This window comes from Rosa rugosa, chromosome 5 (assembly GCF_958449725.1).
Source record: "Rosa rugosa chromosome 5, drRosRugo1.1, whole genome shotgun sequence".
In the NCBI taxonomy this organism is placed as follows: Eukaryota; Viridiplantae; Streptophyta; class Magnoliopsida; order Rosales; family Rosaceae; genus Rosa; species Rosa rugosa.
The window spans coordinates 4538926-4546790 of record NC_084824.1 but is presented as its reverse complement, the minus strand read 5'-3'; the positions used below and the strand labels follow the sequence as shown (position 1 = coordinate 4546790).

Genomic DNA, 7865 nt, shown 5'->3' with positions numbered 1-7865 from the left:
CTTCTTAAGGTAACCATTTCCGACGAATTTTGAAAAAGAGATGCAACCTTTGACCAAGTTCACAAATGAAACAATAGAAAAACAATTGTTAAGACAGGTGTTACTCTCTATAGTTTTGTAATTAGCTTTATTAGTTTATCATATGTTGTGGTTATATAAAAGATCATACTGGATCAGACACAAATGAACTTTGATTACATTTAGTTAAATATTTGAGGATTTGCATGTATTTGAACTCTTGGTAATATTTACTATATACTAATTCTCAACGCACTGTTCATCGGCTTATGAACAGTGCCGGCTCCAGCCGAGCCATATTGTCAAAAGTCTATTGTACCCCTGCCTCCTGTCTCTTGCGTCGACACCTGGGTGTTCCAGTGCTATCGTGTCTTTGTTTCTTCGCTGCAGAGAGGTGGAGAGAGAGAGAGCGAGGAAAGTGGTGATGTCTTGGACAGTTGGATTGTTGCTCAGCAGTGTGTGTATTTCTTGCCTCGACACCTGGGTGGGTGTTCTCAGTGCTATCGTGTCTATGATACCTCGCTCCACCGAGAGGTAAATAGTGTTGAGGATTGTGCAATCGGTCTTTTATTTCCATTTGAGGATTTTTGGCAAGATTACTTCCAACCGATTTGCGGGTAATTTCAGTTTTGATGTTGCATGCCATGGTTGCATCTGTGTTCCTTCGATTTAAGGTTTCTTTGTTGGCTGTTTTTTCGATTTACAGTTCGACAAATTTGATTTGTGTTCAAAGAGTGGGTTTTGGTGGATGAGTTAAATTTTGAGTTAAATTCGAAGTGATAAAATTTCCTAGAAACTGAAGGTACGAAGATTTCTGACTGTGAAGGTTCGTTTTTTATGGCTTCAGTTATCAATTCGAATTACTTATGTGTTTCAGTTCGATTATTTAGGGGTTGCTGATAGGTTTTCGATTCGACCAAGAGGAGGAGCAAGGGGACGAGAGGAGCATGATTCTGGGTATTTGATTTTCGATTCCGTTTATTTTTCCCCCCTTCTGATTACTCATGCATTGGTTTGTTATGGTAGTTGTAGTTGGGTTTTGATGAGGAAGCAGAACATGAATTTGGGGTCTTTGGTTTTCCGTTCATTTTTTTTCTTCGGTTTCTTCTGATTTCTCATCCATTAATTTTTTGGTTTTGATTGTAGTGGTTTGATGGCTGTTCTGCATCTACCTGGAAAGGGTACTTCTGTTGTCTTTCAGTTTTGGATAATAGGATTTTGAATAGAGACAAGCAGAGAGGATATTTAGTTTTTGGGGTAAGTTGAGGATTTTAGTATTGATTATTTTGATATTTACACTATCTCACCACATGCACAGACACTTGATGGAAGTAAACATAAAGGGTAATTACTAATTTGGATATTGAAAGGTTAAAATGAAAGTTGAAATCTTTTAGATTGAATTTAATGAATGTAGCCTTATTAGTTGTTTGCTTTTTTTTTTTTCTTCTTCTTACTGAAGTAACTAGGAACATTTGGCAAATTACGTCCAATTCACTCTCTTATGGTCAGCCCTCCGATACTGTTATTCTTTTACTAGCCCCAATTTGTTTTATGGAGGAAGATTTAATCATATAAGACCGCAAATTGGTGTACTGTTATGGAATGATGGAATTAAGTTTGGCTAAGTGACTAAAGTCGATGCTTATATTTGAAATAACAATCTATGCATCACACACACACACAAATATACTTGAACTTAGCCAAAAGGCTGAGAACATAGATGTGTTTCCAGACACATGGGTGTTTTGTAACCAGATTAGTTTTGGGTAGTATGATGTATGTATTCTTTATGCTACTTCAGCAAATATTGCTTCATTTACAATGTTTTTCTGGTGTTCTTGATTATTAGGTCTTTATTATACGCATCTGAGTTTATGTCATTTATACTTAACAGAACAAGAGAGAAAGAAAGAGGGTGAGGGAGGTGGGGATTTTGAATAAGGATCCCGAGACCCTGAAGGAGCAGATTGATAAGTTGAATAAGCAAAGTAAGATTACCTAAAGCTTTTTGTTCAAAGTCATAAGTCTTCTTTCATCTGTCTCAAACCAAGAAGTCTGTTGATAGAATGGTCATAAATATTTATAGATCCAGTATTGTGGATATCTAAAAACTATAGAAAGACTGAAAGTGATGCTTATCTAAAAACTAAACTTGGTGAAACAAAGTGTGAGCTGTGTTTGTTTTATTCATCAGCTTATATTTTTACTTATATGAGTTATAGGTTTCTTTCAATTTCACTTTGGACCTTACTGGAACATGTTGTGCAATGTTGTTAGGCTATTCTGATATGATTATCTTCTCTGTTGGTGAAGATTGTTCTTGAATGGAGGGATTTAGACTTTAGAAGTTTGCTACTACGTTTTCTCAAGCAATGTTACGTTTCCTTATGCCTTTTCCCTTTTAAGCCTCATCCCCTTTCTTCAGCTTCCATCTTCGTGCTATTTGCAATTTTTGGAAAGGTTAATTAGAGTTCTGGAAAAGCAAGTTGACATGCTAAATTTGGTTGGTGATATAGATAAGTTTGCTGATCATTAGTTTCTATATTTTTTGATGAAATTAAGCTAGAGGAAGAAGACTGGAGGTTCTGGATTGAGAAGATCACTTTAATTTCTTTGGGTTTGTATGCCTGCTGCTTTTTTAGATGCCTAGGTAGCTCTTATTAGGAGCTAAACATGAGATTAAGTAGAAACTGATATTGAACCTCTTCATCAGAGTCAGAACATTATAAACAGATATATTAATTAATCAATGATATATTGTGGGGTTCAGACTGATCAGGACCTCAAGACGTAACAAAATGTTTTACATAAGTACAAATAAAAAGATTATCCCTGCTATTCCATGTCAGCCCATAATAAGATGTTCCGGTTTTTCTGAACAAATTGGTAATTGTCGACAACAACCTTCTGGCAATAACAAATGCACTTCACATTAAGATCCCTGCATTTTCTAACATATATTGCTATTCCAAATCTGTTCCCTTTAAAAAAGTAAGGGTCCAGACTACTTAGCAACTATGAGTCTATGACTGATATCTGCATATATTGATTTCTACCAAACTATTGTGCAGCCTGTGCTATATTAATGACCCCTTTACACTGCAAATATGATTATGGGATTATGAAGTTTATTAAGTGGTCACGTTTTACTATTTTCAATTACATTTTAAAAACTAATAAAAGCTTACTGGTTTCTGTTGATTTCAGCTGGCGTTTTCGGAGAGTGGCTTAAATTCATCAACTTTTAATTAGAAGCCTATCTCACTTTTTTATACTTTCTTTTTGCATGTATGATATAATATACATCTCTTTGATATTTCGCATACTAAATAATTATCTTTAGTGAAAGATTTAATGATCCTTCCAATGTACTAAAACAGCTCACAGTTGATTGCTAAGTGGTCTTTTTTTTAACTGTGGTTCAGAAGCTTAGTAAATTTTAGCATAAATGTGCCGTTTAATGGTTTGATATTTGTTAGTTTGGAATAATTGTCTTCTCCTAGGTTGAGAGTTTTGTGAAATCACGTTCTTGGATCATTACACTCTAACTTTCTCTTGCATATATGGTTATGATTCTGTTCTAATTTCTTCTTCTTCAATCATGCTTTCGCTTATGCAATTCTTATTTTTAGCTCTTGATTTGATGGATATTACAATTCTATTTTATTTGTTGCAGATTTTATTCGGAATCTTATTGAGAGGAAGCACTAATTGACACTGTTAGTTTTCTCGGTGCTACTAACAAGCTAAGTTTTCTAATTTCATTGATTTTGCTTCCACGTTTCATTAAATTTTTTATGTTTTGGATTGCTGCTTTTTGGTTTCTTGGTAAGTTTTCAATTGCTTTTTAGTTAGTTGGTTGAATTGTAGTCAGGCAGAGCATCAAAGATTTATATCTTTGTTTCATTCAAATTATTTACTCATATAGTTTATGAACTTTATTTTCCGTTGTTTTGTTGCTGAGAAAGTGGATTTACGATTAGAAGGAAAAAAAAAAAAACTGTTACTTTTGTCGTCTGTGATTAATTGAGAGCCTTGATTTCAAAACCTATTGGTTAACATTACTCATCTGCCCTTCTTGATTGCTTTTTTAAGAAGAATATATTCTGATGTTTTGCAATTTAATTTGAGCTTGGCTTTTGAATTATTTACTCATATAGTTTATGAACTTTATTTTCCGTTGTTTTGTTGCTGAGAAAGTGGATTTACGATTAGAAGGAAACAAAAAAAAAAAAACTGTTACTTTTGTCGTCTGTGATTAATTGAGAGCCTTGATTTCAAAACCTATTGGTTAACATTACTCATCTGCCCTTCTTGATTGCTTTTTTAAGAAGAATATGTTCTGACGTTTTGCAATTTAATTTGAGCTTGGCTTTTGAATACAGTTATGGCACCTAAAGGATGACAAGAAAAATGAAGGCTCTAGAAAGTGATCATAGCTCAGCAAATTTATGTTGTGCTGCAAGTTATAATGAAAGCTTATCAAGTAAGGGAGATATGGGAGAAATGAAGAAGGATCAGACTATAGATATGGGAGCAACTAGAACAACTATTTTATGGAAAATGTTCCAGCAGCAACTGTAACTAAGTTAACCTTAAACTTAGATAGCCTATTTCTTGAACGCTATAATGGAAAATGCCACTACAAGAAAAAACATGTTTAACAACATGCAATTCACGTTGTCAATCACTTTCGACAACATTCGGCGCATGTTGTAGATGCCAGAGTCATTAAAAGTCCAAGAGTCCTTAACATCGCGCTTTGCACGTGGTTGAAAAGGGGCGAAGCAAGTTGTTGTAATTATTCAACAATAAGCTTTGCACGTTGTCATTAATTTTCAACAACGTTTCAAGCGCGTGTTGTAAGTTTTAACAACACTCTCAGCATGTTGTCTTTAGCTTTTAAGAGCATACATGGTATGTTGTCATATTACTGAATGCGTTGTTATAACGTTTCAGTATATTATTGCACAATTTGCTGGGTTCTTCTTTCATGTACCTCTATAAACATTCACCATTACTTGAGCACATTCACATGCCAATATTAGTACCACTATAACCATGTAAAAGAAAAATATACATTTCATTGAAGTTCTGATACATAATTCTTGAACAAATAAAGATCAGAGGGCTCATTTATACATACTTTCCAGTTCTGGTACGTACTTCCAGTTTTATAGTAAAGCAAAAGAAGCAGGTTAGATCAACAAAATGTACCTGCTATTTTAACTAATAATAAGGAAGCAATTTAATGGAGCTTTTGGGCCATGCAAGAGTGCTTCCTACAGCTTCGCCAAGTTGTTTGGCATCCATAGTTGCTCTATACACTTCCAGAGTTTGATACTCATCAAGCGCCACATCAACCCAAACCTTCCAACACTCCTGTCCAAGAGGCACACAATGAACTTTTGTACTTGGGTTTGTTGATGATATCTTTCCTTCAGCCACCACTTTATCATTTTCTCTAAGTTTCCGTTCTGTTGATAAGCTCCCTATCAAAAAGAAATCATTATTATGAGAAACACAGCAGAAATCCTTTAACTTGTATACAAACAGCATGTAAAATAACATCATTGTGTAGCAACCAAAACCAGCATATTAGCTGAAACTAACACCATTTATCTAAATGATCACGATGGTAATAGCATTGCCATATCAAGCCTCAAAACTCATTAGCATACTACACTTAGACTTATCCACCAATTGAACAGTAGTGAATTTAAACCCAATAAAGTCGGATAGTGTGTGGGATGAAATATCAGCAAGATATATTGTGTGGAATCTATCACGTCTGCTTGTGTGTGTTTTTCTATTATAAGTTCATATAAACTCACATATATACCAACATATAAGAAGATCCTAATTGCGTACAGATAGACAATAATTATTCAAACAACAGCATTGCTTAAAATTGTCCCATTCTATCCGAGCATACCTTGATTGCTGCACCAAAAGCTGATTCAGCAGTTTTACTATTTTGAAACATAGTTGGATTACTTTCCAGCAATTTGCTCCAAATGTTGACGACACTGAAAATCCACAAAAGACAATTTAGTTTAATAAGAGGCATGTAAAATTTCAATAATTATGATGACAGATCGACTCATAGATGCTTTTTTTTCAAATCACTGCTTCATAGCCCAGACACAACTTTTCCATACATTTCAGAAAGGAGATAATAATAGCTGCTATGGATTGATAGATTGACTGATAAATGCTTGTTGTTTAGGGAAAACAGATGCTAACCTCGGAAAGCTGAACAACTACATTAGTCTCTAGAGGAGTGTAAACACTTGTACATCAGGAACATTATGCATCAAAGGCTACAACCAAATTTCAAAAGTCACAATTCATAATCAGTGTCAAACCTTTGCAGTATAATTATGGAGCAAAAAAGAATTGAAAGTCATCCAAAGATACCAATTGAAAGAAAGAAAAGAAAAAAAAAAAAAGAAGAAAAAAGCCTCCTCCCCCTTCACTATTATAGTCCAGTGTCTAGCTTTCAGCGTTTAGCAAAAGCTTTCCAACCATTCCTCAACCCTAACTAGAAATGTGGTGATCTAAGGTTCTGCTGATATATTGTACTCCTGACACTACCATACACAATAGAAGCCATAATTGTACTCCTAACACCATATACCTCACCCAATTATCAACTGCAGCAAAAATTTCATGAGAAACTGAACAAAGCACTCACCGTCAGTGCTCAGGTTTGCTCCAATCTTCCAGCTTCACCAAGCAATTACATCAATCTGCACACAAATCACAATCAAAATCTCAATTCAATCAGCAATGCCAAGCATCCAAAATTAGTTGGAATTTCAACAATTTAATCCAAAATTAGCGTCACTGACCTTCAACCCTGCGCTCTGAGCGGCGAGGCAGTCTCGAGAACGAAGGCGCCGCTGGTGACGAGGTCCTCAATGATGAGGCAGACCTGTACGGGCTTGAATTCGCCTTCGATGGCCGTGGCGGTACCGTAGTCCTTGACCTCCTTGGCGGCGCATGAGCATTGGGACGTCATGGGAGGTCCTGATGCAGGTGGCGATGGGGAGGCGGTCTAGGGGACACCTCAGATGAGGTCGTAGTGGGTGGAGGAGGGGACGACGGCGATTAGGGTTGGGAGATTTGGCGGAGGAGGGAGGGGTAGGAAATGATGAGGCGGAGGTCGATGTAGATTGGGGAGGAGATGCTAGATTTGTAGAGAGCAGAGATAGGGGACTCTAATTTTGATAGGTTTGATAAGTGAGATTTTCTAACATTTTGTTTTCAATAAAATAAAGGGATGTGTCCTTAAAATGAACTGCAAAGTTACAACGTGCAAAAGTCACAACGTGCACGCCCGCTTGTTAATAGCTCAATTGACAACTTGGAGATAACAACATGCAAGGTAAGTTGTTGATAATCAAATTAACAACATGCAAATGACTCATGTGGTGGTAAACAGTTTTCTACAACGTATATTCTTTGCCCGTTGTAGAAGACTGTATGTAACAACGAGCATTTAAAGCATGTTGTTATTATGTTGTTGTCGTAGACTACTTTTCTTGTAGTGTGCTGCCAGCTGCTATCCATATTGGAAACTTTAAAAAGATCTCAAAGCTAGGGCATGATCTAATTCATCGTTTGTTTTAGATGTTCTGCAGTGATGATATTGAAAACAATTCTGTCTTTTATATTCTCTCCTTAAGTTTAGGCAGTAGGAAAATGCACTATGGAGTGGAGAGAAGCTTTCAGTTCAGAGACAATGTTGGTGAAACTCAAGTACATTTCATGGTCGCGATTCACAACCCACAGCAAAGTGTGGGTATCTTTGCGAGAGATCACATATGATCCAAATCCCG

At 36.0% G+C, this 7865-nt stretch overlaps 2 long non-coding RNA genes across 3 annotated transcripts; one reads left to right on the top strand and one right to left on the bottom strand.

The window, feature by feature from the left end:
* Positions 1-893: 893 nt before the first annotated feature.
* Positions 894-4400, top strand: LOC133707946 (uncharacterized). Of its 2 annotated transcripts, none has more exons than XR_009845440.1 (4): positions 894-975; positions 1165-1275; positions 1871-2009; positions 3698-4400. It is a non-coding gene; the product is annotated as an uncharacterized LOC133707946 (long non-coding RNA). The 2 variants fall into 2 exon arrangements; XR_009845439.1 differs by having other exon boundaries at positions 1916-2009; positions 3698-4398.
* Positions 4401-5085: 685 nt separating this feature from the next.
* Positions 5086-7269, bottom strand: LOC133707948 (uncharacterized). The gene is made up of 5 exons (XR_009845441.1): positions 6876-7269; positions 6719-6773; positions 6268-6344; positions 5957-6050; positions 5086-5513 (listed from the first exon to the last, which is right to left on the bottom strand). It is a non-coding gene; the product is annotated as an uncharacterized LOC133707948 (long non-coding RNA).
* Positions 7270-7865: the final 596 nt, after the last annotated feature.